The 26,457-nt window shown below is 27.2% G+C and overlaps 1 protein-coding gene across 7 annotated transcripts in view; it reads left to right on the top strand.

Annotated features, from left to right (window-relative positions):
* The window catches only part of zfh2 (Zn finger homeodomain 2), an 85,153-nt gene that overhangs the window by 21,939 nt on the left and 36,757 nt on the right, over window positions 1–26,457 (top strand). For 5 of the 7 annotated variants that reach the window (XM_075824829.1, XM_075824832.1, XM_075824830.1 and 2 more), the window contains one exon: window positions 21,199–21,274. The gene's annotated coding sequence lies outside the window, so the exon portion shown is untranslated. Of the gene's footprint in view, window positions 1–11,164; window positions 12,740–21,198; window positions 21,275–26,457 lie in introns of those variants that run through there. The other 2 variants (XM_075824831.1, XM_075824828.1) reach the window with 1 other exon arrangement.

Raw genomic sequence — 26,457 nt, 5'->3', positions numbered from 1 at the left:
GAAATTTGTATTTGTTATAAAAAGATATTCTTCACCTTAGATTGGAAATTTGTATTTGTTATAAAAAGATATTCTTCATGTTAGATTGGAAATTTGTATTTGTTAATTGAAGATATTCTTCATTATAGATTCCCAATTTATATTTGTTATGAGAAGATTTGAAATTTGGATCAAATGAACCATTTTGAATTAAAAATTAAAAATTTTCATTTCTTGTTTGAGCTGCAATGCTAATGGGACAGTTGAAAATATGAAAGTGAAATTGGAACTTTTCCAAAACATCGAAAACTGTTTAAACTACGAATACATGGAGTTTGGGCCGTATAATTTCCCTGGTTTGCGCACAAGAGCGATTTAATTGAGCCTGGGATACATTTGCAAAAAAAAAAAAATGTCCTCCTCTGGCCCTCCGCCGATCTGGTAACCCTATTCAGTATGGTTGAAATATGATTTTTCTCAACCAACAAGATTATTTATTGTTGTTGCACTAATAAAATATTTTATTTAAAAAAAATTGGATTTTAATTTTTGTAATTTTTTCCCAAAATCAAAATCAGTATGATAATTGGAAAAAAAATTTAATCACTATTGTTCTCGTTTTGTTATGTTGCTTAATGAAAATTTTTTTTAACAACAAAAAAAGTAAAATATTCAATTAAATCTTTCAACCATTTCACAACATTATTCGTGTGTGTGTTTTTTTAATACTAAATTAAAAATGAAATTTCAAACAAATCTATGGTCGTATAATGTTTAGAAATTGGTTTTTTTTGATGCAGTCATGCTAATCCTTTTATTCATTCATTCATACATAAAAAGGTGAAAAAAGGCAGAAATTTTGAAAAAAATTAAAAATTAATTTTTTTCTTTTCATGAAATCAAAATCATTATCGGAAACATCTTTATGGCTGATTGAATTTTTTCTTTGAAATTCCATTATCCTTATTATATGGACATATTGTATTCGTTGTTTGATTTCATTATAATTTTGAAATCTATCTTTTACGTTATTCATGTGTAACCCTATCATCCAATTTATAATATGATCTTAAATTTTCATGAACTTCCTTCGTCTATGTTTATTTCAAATCTTTTTTTTCACTAAAAATTTCCATTCCATGAATGTCACATTTTGTTAGTTTTTTTTTGATTAAAATTAGTGGTCATCATCATCACTATTATTATATATACCACCACGACCAGGCAATTTAAATTGTCTTTCCCCATTTTTTTTTGTTTCTGGCTGCTGTTGATAAAATGGTTGTCATTAAATTTTTGTTGTTGTTAATAATTAACCCTTTAAGAAACAAGTTGATTGTCCAGGTGAGAATAAAGAAAATTAGTAAAAAGAAAAAAAAATTTAGTAGTTCAAATCGTTCATGCATGTTGATGATGATGATGATGATTACAAAAATATCCACCGGACAATAATTTTCTTCAAGTGAGTGGGTGAGTGGTGGTGCCACTAACAACAGGTAAAATTTTATGATGACCATCATCAAAACAATCAGTTGTTCATTTCAAAATGAAATTTATTTTTTTGATAAAAATGTCCGGTAAATGTTATAATAATCAGAAAAAAAGAAGAGAAAAATTCGTACCATCGTTTGTTTGTTGTAATCAGAAACAAAATATATATTTTTTCGAAAAAGAAAAAGAAAAAAAAGTGTTGTATGTAATTAAAATAAAAATCATTTCATTTGAATTCATTTCATAATGTCATTGTTTATTTGTTCTTATCCATTTGTTTTAAATACATTGATGGCCAATTGTAGTTGCAAAGAATTATCTGAAAATGAAAAACTAGAAATTTTTCAATCCCCATTATTATTATTACTATTATTATTACACTCGGTTTATATGTGTTTTTTTTCGGTTAGAAACACCAGAAAATACATACCAGGATTATACAATTCAGATACCTACCACCATCATGATGATGATGAACCATTTGTTCCAATAGGTTATAATTATAATTTTTTTTTATCATCATCTGTTTTTTCGTTGTTTGTAATTGTTTTAAATATGATTATTAACACTGCATAGAAGAAAATGGCTACAATTAATGAATCAGAAAGAATTTTGTTGAAAAAATTGATGATGATGAAGGCCTTTCCTTTCTTTGTTTTTTTTGTTGTTGTTGTTCTTTTCGTCAAATCAACATTTTTGTAATTTTTTATTTTCATTGACATGTCAATAATGATGATAATAAAAATATATACTATAGTTGAAACAATAACTAACAAACTGCAATCACGAATTAGTTATTTGTGACTGTTTTTTTTCCTGGTCACTTTAATTATTATCTTCTTTTTTTCCGTATCTTTTTGTCTTATATGTTGTTCTCTCTTCGCATCTAATAATCAATTCAATGTTGTTGTTTTTTTTTAGTATACTGTTTTCTTCATTTTCAAATAACATCATGATAATGAAAAAAAACAGCAAAAGACAATTAATACTTTGAATGTAAAAAATATTAATTGTTTTTCTTTGTAAATTGAAAATGATCATCTCATATGATGATAATAATAGAAAGATTCTTTTTTTCTTTTCCTTTGCTAGGTTTGGTTTTGGTTTTGGTGTTGTTTCTTCCTTTTCATCAATGATGATGATGATGATCATTATTATTATAATGATGATGACCATGTTGTCATGATCATCATCTATGTTTTGACATTGTCTCAATTGTTTTTCGGTTGTAGTTTTTGATTACAATTTTTTTAATTAACAAAAAAAGAAATTCATTTGTTTAAAGACATAGACATTACCAATGCCATGAACAAAATATGATAGGTTAATTAAATTCATTCGGGCATTCACAAACATACAACCTACAAAAATGAAAATTCTCTCAATTCATCAAGCTAAAAAATTATGAAAAAAAAGTTTTAAAATGAATAAATTTGAAGTTTTTTTCAACGATTTTTCAAAAATTAAAAGATATTAAAAGTGATTTGCTGTTTGATGATAACGATTTCCTTTGCAAAATACATAAATTATTAAAAAATTCTCATTGAATTAAATCAATTCATAAAATGAATATTCAACCATTCGATGATATATGTAATTTCATTTGAATTCAACATTCAATTTTTTTTGTTGTATTGAAATGAATATATTTGGCCCATAATTCACTTTGGTTGCAATTAATAATAGATCTGATTTATGTATGACATATTTACGTATGTTTCATAGGATTTTATACGATGACCATCTTTCTTTCTCATACAAAACATCGTTTATGAATTTTTTTTTGAATGATGGCCACCTACACAAATTGTATACAGGATTTTAGTCTTTATCATTTCAGGTGTGTTTTGTGTGTGTGTGTGTGTAAAATTAATTGTAGTTTGATGAGAGTAGAATTTTTGTTTCTCGCCTACTTTATCATTCATTCATTCATTCATTTTATATGCCAGAGAAAATCATTTCAATATTGGACAATATTTAATCTGTAATAAGTTATCTAAAGGTTGTTGTCTCCAATTGAAAACTTTATTAATTTTAAATTATGTTTTTTTCCGGCTTGGTTGTGTTGATGATAGTAAGAAGGAATTTTTTCTCTTGTTTTGTTTTGTCCATTCTTTATGAATGAAATAAGAATCTCAAGATCAAAAAAAGCGATTTCTTTTTTTTTAAAAAAAATGATAATTTAAGAAATTTTCTTTAAAAGATGCACACTATTTAAGACTATCCTTCAATCTTACAATCATTTGATGATTAATATATATTTTTCTTTTGCTGAATAGTTGTTTTTAAATTCATCAATGATAAATGTTTCATTTAGAATTTATATTACAAATTTTTTTACTGAAACGAAAAAAAAATAATGTTTAATGATGTTTATATCAGCCATCAACATGGCTTAAATCAAATACACACACATAGTGTAATGATAAAAATGACACACACACACACACACCTTAATTGGAATTCATTGCTAATTAGCACTGTTTTATTTATTTTTTTTTTTGCATCACCATCATATCGATCAATTCATTTTAATCTGAATTTTTTGATCGAATTAAACTTGTTTTTTTTTGTTAATTACGTTTGCTGATAATGTCGTTGTTCACATCGATATCACATTGATTTGATGAATGAATGTTTGGTCGGTTGAAAAAAATGAATGAATGAATGGATGTATTAGTTGTAGTTGGAAAGAAAAACTCAATTTATTTTGATTGGCAATTATAAAATTCGGCAAAACGAAAATCATTGATGTGTATGTGTGGTATGTGTACAATGTTCGATGTTTGTGTGTGGTCAATGACAACCGGAAATTTTGTCTAAAAGTAAATTTCATCTCGTTTTTAGTTTTATGTCAGGTATCCTGGCTATTATATAGAGAAAAAAAAATTCAAATGTAATCCTGAAATCTAATTGTCAACCAATAATAATAATAAAGTGAAATTCGTTGTTCATCACATTCATTAAATGTTTTTTCTAGTTGGTTATTTGGTTAGATTTTAATGTGTGTGTGTGAAATGGATTGTGTTTTAAGAATAATAATAATAATAATGATAGTGAATAATGTCAACGACAAGAAAAAAGAAAAATGTCATTTTCTGGTAGCCGAAAAAGTTGAATTTCACCAATTTCATTCATTCATTCAATCAGAAAATGTTTGCAAAGAAAAAACAACTCGATATAACAAGAAGACCAAGACATATTGTGTTTTATTTTTATATAGAAAAAAATTGTCCCATACACACACAATCGATTGTCAATGTTTAATTTTTATGTTTGTCAACCGTTATATATATATAGTTTTAATTGCTTTCAATCTAAATTTGAGAAAAATTCCTAATTGAAGTTAACCATGTTCATTCATTCATCCATTCTTTGTTTTTTTCTTAATTTAAATGTCTGAGTATCAAAAAGTACGCCATAAATCTATGTGGAGAAATGTGTCAAAAAAAACTTTTGCCATTTACTATTTCAAATGTGGTTATTTTGAAATAAAGAAATTTGGCAGTTGTTCCAGCAGCATAGCTAGAAATTGGAGTTTGTTTTTTATTTTTGGTTTCATATTCTCGATATATTTGGTCTAAAAAAAATTCATTTGCATTTTCATTAAGAATATGACTATATAACTGTTATTTGTTCTGGTTGATGAATCATATTTGTCATCATTATCATCATCATCGTATTCTTTTCTGGACTCTTAATTAGACCAATACACAAATTTTTTTTATCGTGAATATGCTATGAATTGCTTGCTTTGATATATGCTATATTTAATTATTTCATTCAATGCATTTGCGCATCATCATCACCATTTGGAACTTTCCAATTTTATCAAAGTTTTTTAGGTAGTACATTCTCATGTCTAATTATAATAACAATGAAAATAGAATAGGGAAATTAAAAGTAAAGAATAATAATAATAGTAGAAAGTAAATAGAGTCGGCGTGTATTCTCCAACATCGATACAGAATATTTTTCTCGATTTCTAATTAAAATATTTTAATTAGTATCACATACACACTAACAGTCATTGTTCCACCCATTCTACATATATAGACAATAGATTAGAATTTCTTTGGTTCATTCAATTGGTTCCTGGAATATACATGAATTCTGTATTTTTGCATGTATGCATGTATTTGTGTGTGTGTGTGTGTTAATTAGTATCCCGCCTTATCAATGATAATCAAAACACAGCCAATTGGTTGTCAGCCAAAAAAAAAGAAGATTCGGCGACGGTCAACACAAACAACTATATTGCTACAAAAAATGGTTAACCCTTTTTTTTATTATCATTTTCACAAAGAGGATTTTTGTTTTCCTTGCTTGAATAAAGACTGGTATAACTTTTGTAAATTTTAAATGGTCAAAGAATAGAGAAAATTTTTGTTTCTTCGGAATTTTCTCTTTGATTTCTATTTTCCTATTTACTGTTTTCGTGATTTGTTTGTTAATTTTAACATTTAATTTATATTTATTTAGTTTTAGTTTTATTCGATTGACCATACCTTACCATCCGAAAAAAATAAGTTTCAAATCGGATTGTTTAATTTTCTATCTTTTTTTGTTATTACTATTATTATTGCTAAGATTAATTAAATGCGAATAACAATTAGGTGTTAAAGTTTTTCTCTCAATATTCGATTTGATTTGGTTTTTATTTTAAAGCAATTGCCACATTTTAAAGAAGAAAAAATGAATTGAATTGAATGTCGACAGACTTGCGCCAAGGCGGTGATTTTGTGATGTGATGAGAGAAAGAGCAAAAGAAGGGGATGATGATGATGAGTAAATCTCATTAATTATCATATAAAAAAAATTATTGGCGACATAGTGCGAGAATTTTCATTTCGATTTGCTTTAGTTGTTTGGAATGCGGTAAAAGTTGAAACGAATAAATTGATCGATTTGATTGTTTGCTTGTTTGTTTCAGGGAAAAATTTTCAAATTTAAATGAATAAAAATGTTTTTTAAAACTAAAATTTAATGTAATTTTTATGATCATTTCATTTTGGGTACGAAATCCTTCACATATAGCAAAAAGCTTAACGCGTTCAATCAAAATGATGACCACCTGAACAACAAACAAACAAACAAAAACATCACCTGAACAGAATTGCCCTGAATAATTTGCTAGTGATGGTGATGATGATGAGAATGATAATAATAGCAAAAGATTAGTAAAAAAAACAATAATAATAAAACAAAAATCTACTTAAAACAAATGCAATTCTTTGGTAGATTTTGATTCAATCATCATTATAATTTCGAAATTTCAATTTAGTTTTTTTTTAGATTTTCAAATCATTATCATTGATTGATTTTTTTCTGGTTATTGTTTGATCAACAAACATGGCACCCATCTAAAATTGCAATGACCTTGATGGAACGCCCGATTGATTTAATTGATGATAATGATATGGAGATGAAAAAAAAGAATTACGATTGATTCGAATAAAATGGATGCTTGAAACAAAAATAATTATTATCTATCGTCATCGTTGATGAAAATTGATTTTTTTTTTTGTTTATTTTGTCTGAAATTAAATGATGATGATGATTATTATTATTTATCCATTATTCACCCCATAATACAATTGTGAATCATCAATGAAATTGACATTGATGATAATGATTGATTTCTGATTAATAATAATTATAATTATTATCGTCGAGAAAAGAAGAATAATTGCAATTAATTTTTTTAAAGTTTAAAAGATTTATTAATCTAATGGTCAATTTGTTCAATGGACACGATTTTCTTTGAAAACTTTTTTTTAAAGTTTTCATCATAAGAATCCGGTATATCTATTTGGCTATGATACGACATCGTGCATCATTTTTTTCTGTTGTTGTTGTTCTGGATTTTTATTTATTTAAATTAAATATAATGACATTTAATTACATACTGGCGTTTTTTTTTATTATTATTGGAAAAATTACTATAGTTTTAATTATGGTCTATTTGATTCGTTCATCATCATTTGATGATGATGATGAACGTGATTCTAGTGATTAGCATCATTACATTTTTGTTGTTGATCAAAATCTGGATATTATCCATGATGATAATAATGATGGGAGTTGAATCATTTTGTCTGGCCAGAAAAAAAACATCATGATGATGATAATTAAAATTAATTTCTAATTACAGGGTTTTTGTTGTTGTTGTTGTTATTGATGTATTCGATGTTTAATAATTTATTGAAATAACAAACAAGTTTTTGTTTTTGTTTTAATTTGCCGAATCATAATTATCCATTAATTGATCAGATGTTCATTTTCTTTCAGATAGATCAATAGATAGATAGTTAGATAGATTGAGATATGATAAAGTACATTAATTAATGAAAAAATTATGATTAAATTTAATAATGATCATCATTAAAAAAAATAAATGTCGCAATCATAATGAATGTGATCAATCAATTTTACCTGTTCATAAATCAAAAACAAAAAGGTTATTTTGTCAGTTCAATAATTTCGAATAATGTTAGCTTTTTCCGCTACAACAATTCGTTATTCTGATTTCTATTCACATATAGTTTTCTCGATTTATAAAAAACATAATAATAATGGCCTACAATATATATTTCTGGTTCAACATTGGTCAACAACAAAAAAAAACAACAATAATGCGTTGGTGTTCGATGGAGATCGAACGAAACCATAGAGAAACAACAACCACAGAAAAAAAATTCTATCATTGATGTCAGGGTTATTGGCACTTCCAAATAGAGGTCAGTTACATCAACAACAAAAAAAAATCTGTATAAAATTGTCAATATTGTCCAAGAATGCGTGGGTGGTTTACATTTCATAACTGGATTCCATTTACCAGTAAAGAATCAGACGACAACGATGACGACTACAATAGATTCTGTCTAGACTTGAAGACTGTAAAGTAAAAAGAATATATTTTTTCTTCAATATTCTCTATATTGATGATGTTTTCAAGTGAACTGCTTGTTATTGGATACATTGCCGGTACAAATACTATGAGAATAAATGTGGTTTTCCTACAAAAAAAAATCGACTGTAGAAATAGTCTGTTCCAGGAACATGCACACTCTTCATCCAATCTACACATGTATCGATGATGATGATGATGAAATAAGAATTTCTTTTAAAAGTAATAACAGATATTTAGGAATAAAAAACAGCGACACTCAATTCGGTGAATGAATGAATGATGATGATGATCATCAAAAAATTTTGTTGGTGTGTTACGTAATTAGCGCCATCCATTATGCTGGCGTCAAGTTGAAATTTTATAAAATTTGAATTATCCTAAATATACAGTAAAGATTTCTTTTTCAACCAAACATTGCACTAGAATGTTATATAATAAATGAATGTGAATGAATCCTTTAAATTATTCTAATTTCTTCTCCATGTTATTCAGAAACGAGATTCTTTTCTTTGTTTTAAATTTAAAAAAAAATTGAAAACATTTTCACTTATGACCACTGGATGACGCAACAAATTTAAAAAATTTATCTAATTTTTCTTTTTGAAAATTTTAGCGCATCCGAATAAAATTCTATTCATAAATCTGGAATACTTTTATGTTCAAAATATTGGAACTTTTTTTTCTGATTTGCATGAATTGTATATGCTGCTGCTTGTGCGAACCCAGAGTATAATAACATGCACACACACGCAAACTGAGGTAGTGGCTGGGACCATGTTTTTGTTTTGGTTTTTTTGGGTATTTATTTTCATCGTCAGTTATAATAATTTGATTTCCTGTTGTTCAAAAATATTTTTTTCGGGAATAAAAGTATAATAAAAAGAGAGACATTTGATGGAAAGAAAAAAATTGATTGATGCTGGACACTGCTACTACCAATACACACACATTGTATAAAAATTGGTTTGTTAAGAATTAGATAAAACAAACCATGTTTGATGATTTGTATTCTACGCATGCGATAAAATGTTATTCTTTTTCTTTTTTTTAAATAATTGAAATTAATGAAATTTTTTTTAACTCTCTTGCTATTCAAGTTGTTGGCTGTGCTTTGATTCAGACGACGACGACGACGCCCGTTTCATTTTCATTATTATTCAATAGTTGTAGGTCGATGTTTCCATTACTCCCTCCAAAAAAAAATCTATTTTATTTATTACCGGGATTCTTCTATGCTACTACGTAGAATAAGTTTTTTTTTGTTTGACACTAGAATAAACACAGTAGTAGTATATGCTATATGTGTGTATTAATGTATTTTAAATTTTTTTATTTATTTTAAAACTTAAAAATGGAACCATACCCCCTTTATTGGAACACTTGATTCTAGATGTAAAACCATTGACGCATGACGTAGCACCCCCTTAGTGTATGTATATTTTAATGAAAATGATGCTCTTACACTTCATTTCTTATTATTGTATGAGATTGAAATGAAACGGGATATGATTAGTTCTTCCTTTTTTTCAAAATAAGATTCACAAAATACTAATTATTTTTTTCCTCATTGTTGTTCAACCATGAATATGCTAAAAGATGGCGTTACTTTGAGAATAAAAAATATTTTTACTTGTTTTTTTTTCAACAAGAATCATTCGATCGATTAAAACAAAAGCAAAATTTGATAAAAAGAAAAAATGCATATTTTTTCAATTAAGCTTGGTTATGTTAATTAGAACAATAATTAACACTATATTAATGTTAGTAATGAACAACTACTATGTGATGATTGGTCAATTGAAAGCCATTTGGGCGTCATTCCATGTTTTATTCATTAACTGTTTTATTCATTCTTTCATTCACTCTAAACATTCATATTAAGCTCCACCGCTTAATGAATGAATAACACAACTAATTAAATCGACGACTAATGAATATAACACATGCCTCTGAATGATATACCCAATCACGTACGTTGAAATGTACGGACCGCTGCCAATTTAATGAATGACTAAATTTTTCTTCTAAATTCAAAAAATAATCCACCAGAGTGCGATATAAATGCAATATGATAGGTTTTTTCTGTTGAAACAACAGTGAACTTAAACAACATCCGTCCTTTTTTTGGCTTTTCTGTTTCATCATCATCATCATCATTGGATTTAATTGGAAATGGATGTGACAAAATTAAAAAATGTATAGAATCATAAGCGGGAAGTATAGTAAAATAATGAGAATCTATCTGCATATATGATGTCTTTTGTTGGTGGCAGCGGCTATATTACCCCGATGAAAAATAATAAAACTTGGTTTCAACCATCCGTACTGTTTCCGTTTGTTTTTGTTTTTTTCGGGTTTCATTTTGGGTTGGTTGGCTGGCATCATCGCTTGCTTACATGCAAATCAGGCGCCATGAATATTGACATTATAACTGTGCGAAGAATAAGATGGGTTGGTATATTCATGGACATAGCACGCATTCATTTTCAATTTCATTAGTAACCAATGTTGGACTATATAATGCATCATGATCATTTTCTGTTCATTATTTTTTGGGTTTCAAATGTTATATATAACGGAACATTTTCATCCGGTTGCTAGTAGCATCATTTTCATTATATTTTGTTTTTGTTCCAGGGGTTGTTTTTGTTCATTCTTCACTTTTCTGATTACTACTTCTGCTACTTTTCATTATTATTTGGTTTCGTCTACACAATATCCTCGATCCATTTGAAGATCTAATGAGCCAAATTCATCATTATCCTCATCATCATCATCTCATTCTCATCATACACCGACACAGCACCCAACACATATAAACAGACACAGCTCGCGCGCGTGTTTCATTTCATTTTGATTTGTATTTCAGTGTTTAGTTTGAGTTTCATTTGGTTTTGGCATCTGAATATCACATCAGTTGCCGTTTGGCTGTCGTGCCGAACAGACACACACATTACTTATGTACTACCAATATCAACCAAAAATAATTGTTGTATAAAACCGGGCCTAGAAATTTTAAAAAAATTTTAAATTTTGTTTCGGTTTCCTTATTTCTTTTTCAACCATCATCCAATTTATATATACATCCATGTGTCTATGTGTATTTGTTTCTAGTTGTCTTTGATAATGATTGGTATCCATCATCATCATCATTATATATTCAAACACGTAGCACGCAGTATCGATTCGATACCGGTTTGAAAAAAACCAATAACTAAATGTGATGTGTTCACTTGAATCTATCATTCTCTCCATCTTTATTGATCTATCTATATTGATGGAATAATTGTTTTATTTTGTTTTTTATCGTTGCACGTGTTCTATCTCTTTCCGTCTACGTTCAAATATAAATGTTCACGTGTCATTGATGTTCGTTTTGATTTTTTTAGTCTGTGTCTTCTTTTATATATAAATGAAAAAAAATTCTTTGCAAAAAAATTACCTTTGATTTCCGATAAATTTTCATCATTTTCATTTTATCGACAAACAATTTTAGCCAAATGTTTTTTTTTCTAGTTAAATTAAGTTTAGTTTGTGTTTTTTCACATGAATATATATGATTGATGTTTATCTAGAAGAAAAAGAACTGGTTGCTACTGGATCAATAACTAAATAGATTGAATCTTCTGATTGTTTATTCTTTGTGTTCTGTATGTTTATATCAAACAGAATTCTTTAAATATCCGGAATCGTGAAATTCGCGCATCAAAAACGGCGCACACAGACGACATAAACAAACACACCGACACACAATGACCATGTGTTCCAAATTTTTTTTACCATCCAAAATTGGTTGAAGAAATCACATCATAATGTAGCAATCATATTTTGTAAAATTTTTTCTTTCTATTCACGAAGATTATTAAATCAATCAGATTAAATGAATTGACAAAAAAAAACAATGTAAAATCAATTTTCCAATAAGCCAGATTTTGGCTATTTTTTTCATCAACTATAAGTTCCTAATCTAAAGTTCCTAATGACGACGACGACAATGATTAAAATCACATCCATTGATTTTTCAATTTCAATTAACAAAACAAATGTGATACCAATTGAAAAAAAAGTTCCTAGAGAGATAAATTTCCATATTGAAAAAAAATGTTACGGATTTAAATCTGTAACCACTTATTGCATTGGTAACCAAAGTTCCTAACTTAGACAACACAAAAATTTTCAACTAAATCATCCAAAAGTTCCTATGAAAAATAATAACGAAGAATTGTTAATGTTTTAATTCCAAAAAAAATTTCTTTGATATATTCTAATTGTTTTGTCTTGTAAAATCCATCCATTTATCTTGAAAAATTATTCTCATCAAAATTATAAAACAACAACGATTATTTTTCCTGTATGGTAAGTCGGTGATTTACATTTTTTTTCAAAAAATCAATGTCATAAAAAATCGTTGATTCGTGTCATGTCCTGATGATTGAACATAACATACACAACAATACGATACGATACGATATCATTGTTGTTAATGATAATGATGATTATGGCAGTTAATTATCTAAACTCACGAAACTTTGAATTATTTTCACTTTTTTATCATAATCATAATAATAATAATAGCAATCACTGATTGAATTTTTATCATATTAATATATTAATGACCATTATTATCAATCAATCAATCAATTTATGCATTTTGTATTGATATTTCGATAACATAGAATATTGAATATTTTTTCCTTGCAACAACAACAAAAAAATCCACAAAGTTTGCATTTTTTCCATTATTCTGTTTTTGTTTTGTTTGTGATTCACCATATTCCATATTTATTCACTTATTGTGACCTGTCATACACCACCATCATCATTAGCATGTGTCCAGCAAGGAAAAGAAAGAAATTCTGTTTGGATTCTATCTTGTTGTTGTTTGTTAGTCATTCTTTTAATGAAAAAAAAAATTTATATCAAAAAACTGTGGGTGTTGTCATTATTATATGTTTTTTTTATTCACTGTCTCTTTTGCTGTTTGTCACGAAATACACGAAATTTTTTTTTAATTATTGACAAGTTGTCATTACATAATAATTCATTAACGTCAAATCATCATTAATGTTTTAGATAATTATTATTATAATGATGATGATGATTTTTTTTCTTCGCTATCACTTTCTTTGTGTTCTTTGTTATTATCATGATTTTCATATTGTCATATGTATGTGTATATAAAATTATCTTTTTTGTTTTGTTTTGTTTCCATCATTAAATTTTACTGCTCGATTGATTTGTGTTTGTATGGTGTATATATGTCTATGTATTGTTCATTCTTGTTAATGAGTTTATTAATGGATTTCGAAAAAAAAGAGAAAATAATCCGAACCAAAAGTGAGAAGAAAAATATTGAGGGAAAAATATATTAATTATAACACTGTTTGGCTACATGTTTTAGAATACATCAAGAGAACCGCAAACATTACATAGAAAATTTAATCGAACCAAATGTTTTTTTTACGGCTGTCCATTTCTTTATGTAATTTTTTTTACTATCGTATTGAAAATGAGAAAATAATGATTCACATCTGCCATATCAAAATATCAAGAAATTATTTATTGATTAACAGTTGATTTATTCGTGGGTGTTGATAGTGTGTTTACGGTTTATTAATTAAAGAAAAACTCATCATACGATGATGATAATTAAAATCAATTTTCTAAAATGATTATTTTAGAAACCTGAACGCACACACCCGTCACAATGAATGTGACGGTACATTTACGTCAACCATAATAATAATAATAATAATTATTATTATTATTATTTTTATTATTATCGGTTCATCATATTGACCATCGGGTGTGTCGTATATATTAAAAACAAAATAAAAATAAATGAAAAAAACAATGATGATGATACCCATTAATTTGTAAATGACAACCATCAGATTATCGAATATAGAAGCTAAAGTTTGATTCAGTATTCAGTGGGTGTGTGTTTTAATTGTTCTAATTGACTTTTTTATTTTTTTTTTCTTGCCTTTTTCAATGATTATTATTCGATTTCATTTCCATTCATTTCTGATTGCATTTTCAATCATTTCTCTTTTATTATTATTATTATTATTATTATTATTATTATTCTTGCTAAAATTAGTTTAGTATTTTTGCATTGTGTGTGATTCACACACCAAACAAAAATATACCATACAAATATCATCAACACCACTGTCATTAGCACACTTTAATTTCTATTTCTACTGCTGCTGCTGCTGTTTTTGTTCATTTTGACGCCTTGAACTGAAACTGGAATGTCCATTACTTTAATGAAAAAAACAAAACAAAACAATACACGAACGATTCTGTTGTTTGTTTGTTTGTTGTTGAGTAACATTCGTTTTTTTCTCGCTCTTAATTAATAGCGATCGAAATAACTATTTCGACAATGTTCATCATCATCATCATCCGAATGTAGAAGGAAAAATTCATTCCAAAACTATGGATCGAATTTTTTTTTGTTTTGATTGAAATTGGAACAAAACAAAACGAAAAAAGAAATGAAAAAGTGTTTGATATGTTTGACCATCATCATCATCATCACCAGCATTGTTTAACAACATTTGTCAATAATCTTTTGGCTCTCTTTTTTCCCATCATTTGGTCACCATTGTTGTTATTGTCCATTATCGTAAAATGTTTTTACGTAATTTGATCCGCGAACACAGTAAACAGTACACACACACACACACACCCCATTTAAAAAGGAGTTAAATGCACGCGTTCATTATGGTTTTTTGTTGTTGTTGTTGTCGGAGTTATCCCTTTTTTTCTCTCTTGCCCGTATCTATGCCCCCGACTTATTTCAATGAATCGATTGTGTTAGTGTTAGTTTGTTAGTGTGCAAATGATAGATATCCAATTCAATCGATAGCCCAAACGCGTAAAGTTATTGTCGAATAGTTTTGTATATAAAACAACGACAACATCCATTATATGATTTGGTAGGCATAAAATCGTTGTTTAGGTTTTGCTGTTTGTGTGAATTCATCGAACGTTGACCATCATTTTGGTCATCATTGTTGTTCAATGTGGTTTGACCTTCTGGCTTCTTTTTTTTGGTTTTTCGATTAAATATTTATCATGATCAATGTTTACAACCAAACATACAAACATATACCAAATGTGTGTAATTGACAATATATATTTCTTTTACTCTATTTCTGGCCTACTATCCATTCATCCATCTAATATATCTCAGATGTGGTGAATATTATTATTACCTCTCTTTCTTTCTCACAGACACTCTATCTTTCTCTTATAGAAGATTCTTTGATTACTTATTGGCTTGTTGTTGTTACCGCATTAAATTTATGTGGTCATCACACACACACACCACTAACATGGACATCCACTTCACACATTGAATACTTTTGATACATATGGTTAACATTTCTTTCTATTTTGATCACTATTTAGATTGCTGTATACCCAATATTCTTTTTTTTTGAAATGAAATGATATAATAATGGTTGGTCAATCGAACATTATTTTCATTTGAAACGACACATCATCATCATCATCATCATGATTTTTTTCTAATGTTTGACTAAATATTGATGAGGATGCTTAGTGTTTTGCACACATCCATAAACGCACGCACACATCATATGAACGAAACAAACAAGTCTTCTGATATTATTCTTATACTCCTTGGTGAATAAATATAGATAGATGGATGGATTTCTAATGAGGCATAAAAACAATTTGCTTACACACACACACATCTTTATTTTATTATCATTAATAATGAGAATTGGTTGATGTTTTCACACACACTGTGTCTAGCTATAGTTGATGTGGTTTAGTTAGTTAATTAATTAATAATAAGTTTCGTGTTTTGGTGATTGATTTTTTTTTGGTTTGAAAGAAAAAAAAATCAATTTTCAGAATCAATTTTAATTTGGAAAATATAATGAATATTTCCATTTTGTTTCTCGAAAAACAAAACTTTTTCCTTTGCCAACATTTTGGTTGTTTGTTGATTGAAAAAGGGGCCAAAATTAACCACCAAAAAAAACGATCCAAAACCAGAGCCAGAACAAACGAGAAAAAAAAGGAAATTAACCGATAAAGACTGATTGACTATGCGTTTTTGCAAATTAAATGGCAAAGCAAAAAAGATCCAGCTGCTGTATGTCAGCGTGCAATATGCATCATTATTATTATTACTAAACAACAACAACACAGATGCTAAAGCATACAAAAATAATAATTCCTTCTTTGCTCTTCACCATCATATGCATCCTAGATCCAATAGTTGATGATGATGATGATGATGATGATGAAAGAAATTAATTTACAAAAATACCAAACATAGCAGCATCAGCAACAGCAATTTTCCATAAGAAATAATATGAAAATAACATTATCATTCTGCACTGCTGCCTTTTCATTTTGTTAATGGTCATTCCATTCAGTCAATATTGAAAATGGTAATTCCATCACGACTATGTGATAATTAATAATTTTTTTTTCGTTTTTGTTTCATGAATAATACTTTTTTCATATTTGGTGCATACCATTTTTCGGATTTGATCTGTAGATTGTGGATCGATCGATGGATTAGCTTATGTTTATGTTAGATTATTTGGGAAAATTTATGATCATTTTTTCTTTTTCTGTTACATATTTTTGTTTTATATTAATAATTTTTTCGATCTATCTTTTTGGTTCAGTTTAAATATGCATGCTGTTCGGTTCATTTTGAGATACTTCAATATGTTATTTGTAGTTACCGGATTTCAGTTCAACATAGTAGATTTGAAAAAACCAAACATTGAATCTTGAAAAATGTTGTGTTATTTTTTGGGGGTAAATATTCGAGCCTTGTTATCTCAATAAGTATGTGTATTTTGAATTCAAAATAAAAATTGATCCAGGATAAAGTAAATGTGGTAGTTTATTTCTAGAATGAATGAGAGAAAGCATGAAAGTGAAAAATAAAATAGTTTTTCACTGTCAAAAAATACGTTTGAAAATTAATGACATTTCCGAATATCGGAAATGAAAACCGACCAGGGAAATTTTTTTCTGTTTTGTTTAGATCAAACACAAAATCTTGAATTAACTTTTTATTTTTTCATAATCATCATCCTAAACGTAAAAGTATCGAATTGATTTTAAATTTAATTTAAATTTTAAAAACTAAAATAAAAAAAAATACTTGATTACCAAAGTGTCAACTCATTTATTATCATTGAATCATCATGATTCATTGATTCATTTCAATGAAATAAAATACATTAGTAATGATGATGTGACCCCAAAAAAAAAAAAATTTACAAATCCAGTTTCAAATCAACTCGAAATTTCTAAATGATAATTTTGACTTTTTAACAAAATAAAAAAAATCATTCTAAAAAACGGCTGCTGCCTAAATCCATTCTTAACAATACAATATTGTATTGTTTTGAGTGAATTTAAACAAAACAAAAAAATTTCAATTTTTTTTCGTTCCATTTTTTTTGTTGTTGTTCGTTTCAACAAAAGGGACAAACGGGAAAAAACAACCGTTCATTTTATTCGTGGATTTTTGTTTTTTTCAATTTCTTTTATTTTAAAATTTTAACAACAACAAAAAAAAAAAAAAAAATTGAATCGGTTCGATTTCATTTTTAGATCGGTATGGGTCAAAAAAATGATGGTTTTGCACGTGGTATTCGTGCGTATCTGTATTTAATCAAATAATTGATTTTGAAAATTGTTTAAATTTATGTCATAAGATTCGTTGATAAAATAGACCGTTTTGGTTAGGAAGAAAAAAAATGAAATGAAATTTAGAACAACCAAAAAAAAAATCGAATGAATAACGGTTGTATTCATTTAATTTAATTTATCATAATAGAAAAAAATTGAAATAAATAAAACGATCGGGTTATGTTCTGTTTTTTTATTTCCGCATTTAGGTCAATACACACATCGATTCATGTTAAAAATGAATCGATGAGAATCAAATCAAAATGCAAACGATAAAAAATGTTTGTTATAGAAAAAAAATTGGGACATTTTTGATTGATTCATGATAAACTTTGAACGACGTTAATCTAAATTTATTGATGATTTAGTTGAAGTTTTCAATCCTGTCATCATGATTTTTTTTGTTGTTGTTGTTGTCATTTAATTATTGACTAATTAATTTTTCTTGTTCATTTTTCAATTCTTTATTTTTTAATATTTCGGATTCACCATTCTAATTCGGCTTAAAATTTTTGTTTGTTTTTTTTAATTCTTGACTCAGTGAATCAGAAAAAAATCAAGAAAAGTTCTTTTGCTTCATCCATTGGTAGTCAATTAGCGAACAAACAACAATGATGAAATAGAAAAATACCATTTTTTTCTTTTAGAAACAAAAAAAACCTAAAACCAAATAAGAAGTCGAAAAAACAAAAATAAAAACAAAACAAATGAAAATCAAAACAACATTTCTTTCCTTTTCTTTATGTATAGAGTAATTCTTTTTGAATTAAACAATAATAACCGAATTGGTTTATGTGGATGTTAACGAAAAAATTCATTACAGTGAATTCTTTACTATTTTTTTGAACACAAGAATTTGTCGTGAACATGATGTATGTGTGTAGATGATGCTGTTGTCGGGTATTTAATTAGTGTGTTTTCTGGTTGTTGTTCCATTTTGGAACTAAAACAAAGCCATTAGGGTTTGACATTCTGACTTGAACACCATCATTGAAAATAATAATTATCGAATCAGCTTAACCAAAAACTAAAAAAAAACAACAATGTTCAACATTGAATGTAATTAAAAGTTGAAATTAGGAAAAAATAAGTTTGCCGTTAAGCTTTTCGTGTTTTTTTGTCTTCAAAATTGAAAAATGAAAAAATCCCATTTAATTTTTGTACTGTTTATATTTTCCTCGTTGGAAAAAAATATCATGAATGAATGAATAATAAGATGGACCACCTGACAAAACAAAACTAAAATGAAATAAAATTTTCATTATTTGATCATGATGATGATGATTATTTTCCATTTCCATATGATTGGTCATAAATTGTTCTCCTCTTATATAATCTTTTTTCGTTCGTTTGGTTGAACTAACAAACAATCAAAATGCCGACAAAAACCAGGTTGTTGTTGTTAAATAATATTAAACATTTCATGATATTCAAACACAAAACTTTGAAAAATATTTCATTCACACATTTTTGTTTTGTTTGTTTCTTCAAGAAAAAAAACATTTAAGAATTTGCATAATAAATGTAAAGATAGAGCAAAAGGAAAGGAAAAATATTTAATTATTCATTCAGAATTTTCGGATTTAATTTTATAATTAAGATGCCGCTGCCGCCATCATCGTCGTCATTTTGTTTCCAAAATCGATTTGTTTGTTTGTTTGTTTGCTTGTTTCTTCAATCAGTTGATTGATCTATGTGATTTTTGGCAAATTTTTTTCTTTGTTTTTTCTTCGTATTTGAATGCATTTTGCTTTGAAAACATTAGATTTTGATCATCATCATATTATTCACAAATAACACATTTATATCCTCTTAATAAATTTATTTAATGATGTGTAATATTCTTAAAATTCGACTTTTCATGCTATTTTTTTCCAATCGTTAATGATTATTATCATTAAAATTTGATGGTGGTCCGATTTATTTGGCAATTAAATATTTTCCACTGCTGACCTTTTCATCATTCGATTTGATCATACCTATTAATGATTTAACAGAGAAAATTTTGTATTTGCATATCATATTGATATGGATGTTTATTATTGTAAAAAAAATCTTGTGATCAATTTTTTCGTGTGTTTTTTGGAAATCATTTGATCTTTTTTTTTTTTTTGATTATATCCATTACCTAAATGAAAAAGGCGTCGTTTGACATTTTCATTAATTCATTAATATGATGACTGTTTTTTACAAAAAAAAATATACATAAACATAATTAGTTTGGCCAATCATCATTATTATCGATTAGATTGTATTCAAAAACTTTTTGTTATTGTTGTTGCCTTTGCTTTTGCTGGAAATTAATGAATCAATGAAGAGCTAATGAAAAAAACAATATACCTAATAAAATAATGGTTAGTTTTCCCATATTTTTTCATAGGAATGAATCTTTTTCCCTTCAAAAAACAAATGAAATAGAATGGATAAGAGGCAATCATTTTTATTCAATAATTGTTATTTGTTTCATTCGAAATTACGTTGATTATGTACATTTAGAATTATGGCCCACACAACAATAACAACAACGAAAAAAAAATCGAAAATATTGAAACCATTTATTAATTGCATTATTAGAATGTCAATTAGTTTTGTTTTTCTGAAATCAACAAAATTCATTTTGTCAATATAATAAGAGTTAATGACATGAAATATTTTGTCCGTTTTCTTAATTATCATCATGCAAGATCGATTTTTTGTTTTTTTTTTTTCTGGAAAATTTGAATTTTCATTGCATGACAATCATCATAATGATGATAAATTATCGAAAAAGTTTTTTTTCGTTAAAAAAAGTCATCATCAATAATAAATCGATTAATTAATTAATTAATTTTTCTCATTATAATTATTCATTTTTGATTGATTGATTGATTATTTTTACCGTTTTGTTGCGAAAATCGAATGAAACAATGGTTCGTGCGCCAGCGCACACAATCTATCGATCTGCTTTATTATCGATAAAATAATGAATTGGATTTTGCTTTTTTGTTTGAAAATTTTAATTGCAATTTATGGCTAATAATAATCGAATTTCTTTATTTCTTCTCATTTCATTTTCATACTAATTGTGTTTTTTGTCAATTATTTTCATTTTCGTTTATTTGAAATATACATAGTGTATCTACCTGGCAGAGAATAATAGAAGAATTCACAGTCAATCGACAGTTACCAATCATCATTCACCTTTCAAGGGTAAGTTAGTTTCTCTTATTTAACTTTTTTTTTCAACAACCAAACATCAATCAATTCATTTGAAATCACCATTTTACGAATTGTTCACATTATATAATGATATAATTTAATTTGATTAAATTATTTGCCAGCTAAATTTTCAATGTTTAATTACAATGACAACTTGAATGACATTTTCTATGATCATTCATTTGTTCATTCATAAAATTTTCTATTTCAAATGATCCAACATAGATGATCATTTTCATTATTATTTTCTATGTTGTTTGATGTTCGTTAATAAATTTAATCATCAAAGAATGTGACATTCGATTGTGATGATGACGATAACGACCGTCGATGACAACGACAACACTTTTTTTTCTGATTGCATTTGCATCAATTTGCAACCAAACATTATCCTTTTATAAATCAATTTAAGTTTCATTTTGTTTTTCTGTTTTCTTTGTTGTTGTTGTTGTTGTTTGGTTTGATTGGAACATTGCATTCATTTTCGTTCTTAGAAATAATGAATTGATTTTTCCCTTTTTTCTTCCACTCGTTTTTTTCTGATTAAATTGATACCAATTAAACATTGTCAATTGTCAATCCTATTTTGTTTTACCCATATATTTTTGGTTAACAACTGAATATTGATGATTTTTTGTTGTTGTTTTGATTTATTAAAGTTGAAGGAATGATTAGCTGAATGATTGAAATTAAGTGATCAATATAAAATCTTTTTAAATATAGAGAAAAATAAGGATGTCATTGATCAATCACAATTAGAAAGGAAAAAAAATTCAGTTGACATCAATTGACATGCATGGACAGATAAAATTATATTCCATTTTAGATCATAATCATCATTGATTTTTGATTATCTTTTCTTATCATTAATTGTAAAATGTTTTGATTATCATTATTGATTGATGGTTTAAATGCATATTTTGAATGAGTTTCCATAAGAATAATGTTTGAATTATTGAACTTTGATTACCCGATTGATTGTGATTGTTTATCAATGTTTGTTTTTTTTTATTTATCAAAACATCATAAAGCAAGCAAACACACCAAATACGTTTTTATTGTCCGAACAAAATGAAAAAACGTGCTATGAATGTTGACATATTTTTTCAGTGACTGTATTGTAAGTTGGTTGAAGAAAAAAATGTTCAATTTCATTGGAATTCTTGTTTGATTCGGATCCAAAATCGGTTTTCTATTTATCATACGACTCGATTCAGAACAATGAAACAACAACAAAATGTTATTATTTGAAACTGTTTTTTTCTTCTTTTTGTTGAAGCTAATTGATCCAATTTTTTTCGAGGTTTTAATTTATATTTGGATCTTTTCGAACAAACAAATAAATTTGCCATTGTCGTTTGTTGTTTTACAAATATCCATCATATTCGATCAGTACAGAATAGAGTATACCTTATACAAAATCGAATTTCACTATTGATTTGTTTGTTCGTTTTTCTTTCGAAAACAGTGATGATGCTCGAAGAGTACAATTATTTTATTTTTATTTTTTTTAAAGATTTTTTTCGATTAATATTTCTTTCTTGGCTCATAGTTTGATACTCCTCCCCTCATCGGTATTATTATGTGGCCATTAATTTGAAATTTAATTTGAAACTTTTTTTTCGATTTGCTGGGGCAATTTCTGGAGATATGTTTCCGATGCAGTAAAAGAAAGGCCCGAAAAAAAACTGGGAACTTTACTAACCATCCCGATGCAATGATGAAATAATTTATTTTTTTCTAAAATTAAAAAAAAAATTCTTTTAAATTAATGTAATTTGATTTGTTAACTGTCCAAGTTTGTGCTTTGCTATTTCTATGTGTTTGTATGAACTGTCGCTGGTTGTTCGTTGCTGGTCGGGAAAATCAAATTCGATATATTTAGGAATGAGAGAAGAGAAAAAAACCTATGACAGTTTTAAGGGGATTTGGAAAACGGTTTATTTTTCGTTTGAGCTGTTTTTTCCCTTCGAAAAAAAAGAATTGCCTTATTGTTCTTCATCTCAATCCATCCACATCCATACATTTTCGATTGTCATCGAAAATTCGACGATAAAAAAATAGTAAGAGAATGAAAATTCGAGGGTTGTCATGGATTTCGATTTTTTTCCTCTAAAAAGTTTTTTTTTCTCTCTCTCTTATTTTCGACATTGAAAGAATTTCTTTTTTTTTAATTTTCTAAATGATCTAATCATCATCATCATCATCATCATAGTCTTTCGATTTCATTAAAGCAACACACCAATCTTATCTATGAAATGACAATGACGTTTTTTTCTAGAAAAAAATTTAATGAGAAAATATTTGAAATTGCAAATTTATCACATAAAAAGAGATATTTATTTTGCGTTGATTTCGTAAAAGAAAATTAAATTAATAAAGTTCATCAAAGAATATTTCATGTTTGATTTTTTATTTTATTCGATTCATTCGTAAACTCAAAATTGTCGTTGTGTGTTTACCCTTCAAGTTTTCTTTTCAATCATTTTTTCTTTTGGATTTGAATTAATATTATCACCTGGCTGATTCATTGATTTTTTGAAAAAATTTTCTAGTTTTTTCAATTATCATTGAAATATTGAATTTTCTCTGTTCCGGTCTTTTTGTTTGTTTGTTCGGTGCACATGAATAATGATATTTTGTTTCTCATATATTGTATATCATTAGATCATTTCAGTTCGTTTTGTTTTGTTTGGGTTCCGTTTTAATTCGTCTTTTTTTTGTCTTCTCCATCAAATTATCAATATGAATGAATTGATTTGCTTTTTTCTTTTGTTTAATTGCAAGATATATGATCAGAAAAAAATTAGCTGACTTAGTTTTTTTCTCTTTGTTTGCAATCATCATGTTTTATTTTGATCAATATTGCATCATTTTTATTTTCTTTGATCAAAAAGAAAAAAAGTTAGATTGGTGATGAATAGCGAGAGAGTTTAGTAAATGAAAAAACAACTAATAGATCGAAGGCAATGAAATAATTTTGAATCAAATGCAATCACACACACAAAGCTTTCCTTAGTTTTTTTTATAATGTATGCATACAAAATATACACAGAATCGATTCCTAACAAAAAAAAAAAAAAAAATCAAGTAAAACAACCTACTATTCTGAATTTTTTTCTTTTGAAATGATTACCATATATTACCATTTCTCATTTCATTTCATTTTTATTCGTAATGCTGTTAGCAATTTTTTTTCAATGATTATTCCTTATTCATTCTTTTATTGAATTCATAAAAGAAAATGCATTTGCATACAACGATTCTTTAGTATTATAAGGCATTGAATATAAGTGTCAATCCATCTATATTTTTTTTTGTCCATTTCCAATTCTATATAATCATTATTCTGTGGTGGTGTGGTGGTGGTTGTTTCATTGTGTTAGTGAAAAGTACGTACACACACACACCACCATAACCAATAACCATTTGCCACCGTCGTTTATAACATGATGATGATTACGATGTGTAGTTTGCCTTTATAAATGATGATGATGATGATGATGAATGCACTGCCAAATTGATTTAACTAATTATAACGGGCTTTTTTTCTTTCTATCAAATGAATGAAAATGAATTGGAATCGTCCAAAAGCAATAGGAAAATATGATTTGCCTATTTTCCACCCTCACCACTACTACTACTTTTGATGTATTTTTATTCTAAAAATGATGATGAATAATACTTGCGATCCAAATATATACTTATCAAAGAGAAAACAAGCAAATGAATCCCATTAAAAGCTTCAAATTTTTTTTCTCATTTAGATCTATGCAATAATAACGTACGATCACTTATTATTCTTATTTCATTTGGACTATCCCTGTATATATATGTCTCATTTTCGTCATCATCATCCTCAACCAAATAATAATAATAATAATATTCTGGTTCAATGCCATCATATCATCATCAGCCATCACTTGTCATTTTTTCCCTAACTATTACATATATGATTCATGAATCTTTGAAGCTTTTATATTTGGTTGCTGTATAATTTTTTTTCTGTAAATTCATTTTACAACATTGATTTTATTTCATTCATCGAATGATGTTTGCTTTTCAAAAGATTTTTCTACCTATTCTAGAAATCAAATTCAGATTCTATTTTTTCCCTCTCCACTCAATGACTGATTGGCTTACTGTGAAAATCTGACAGATGTATGGTTGATTTCATATGATGATGATGATGAATGTAATGTGTATGTGTGGGTAACGAGTGAGTGAGAGAGAGGGAGAATTATTGTTTTTCTATAGATAATCATCATTAGAGAATTATATTTGTTCCATTTTCGTTACAAAATGATAATTAAATTTAATTATATTGATTTTACGACAGCCAAAAAATGAAAATGAAAATTGGAAAACTATTTTTTCTTCTTTGCTTTTTATTTTCGTTCTTTCCTTTGTTTTTTGAAATCAGGCGTTGTGGAATTAACGGTAGAAAAATAACTGTTGTTTGTTGTTGTTGAGGACAAGTAGTTTTTTCATTTCATTACGATTTTGATTTCATCAATGATCAACAACAACAACAACATTCGACCTTAAATGTAAGCTCATAACAACAACAACAGAACATTAATCAATATGATTAGGATATTTTGCACACACACACACAAACACCAAACACTATCTTCAACTAGCTGATTTAGTTCTTAAAAGTTAAGTTCAATCTCTATTTTTCGCTATATATCATCTTTGCCTGTTGTTGTTGTTGTTGTTTGTATATTCTACATTGCTTATGATCCAAAAACAACTCTTACTTTGAATAACTTTGACTACTATCCTGATTATATGATGAGAATGTGTGTGTAGTTGCTTTGTGTCCACACACAAACATTCTTAATTAGATTTATTGAGCATTTTGTCTTTTTTTTCTGGGTTAATAATAAAAGAAAGAAACTATCCATGAAAATGCACACACGAAGAATTTCTATATTGCTTTTTTGTTTTAAATCAATGGTTAGTTTGGTTGGTCGATCACTGGTTGTTGTTGTTGGTTCCATCACTGATAATAAAAATATCCAGTATTCGAAATACAGAGCACTCTTATTTTTTGGCTTCCTCTGCACTCATTCATTAATTCATTCATTTTTTTTGGCTTGGATCTTTTCAATTTGTTTATGTGGTTTTCTTTCTTTGATGTGTGTGTGTGTTTACACTATCCTGGATCA

This window comes from Dermatophagoides pteronyssinus, unplaced genomic scaffold (genome assembly GCF_027571235.1).
Source record: "Dermatophagoides pteronyssinus isolate colony J.1.1.1.1 unplaced genomic scaffold, Derpt_VIB-CSIC_2022.12 sq0002, whole genome shotgun sequence".
Classification (NCBI taxonomy): domain Eukaryota; kingdom Metazoa; phylum Arthropoda; class Arachnida; order Sarcoptiformes; family Pyroglyphidae; genus Dermatophagoides; species Dermatophagoides pteronyssinus.
The sequence above is the reverse complement of the archived record's forward strand: the minus strand, read 5'-3'. Positions and strand labels throughout refer to the sequence as shown.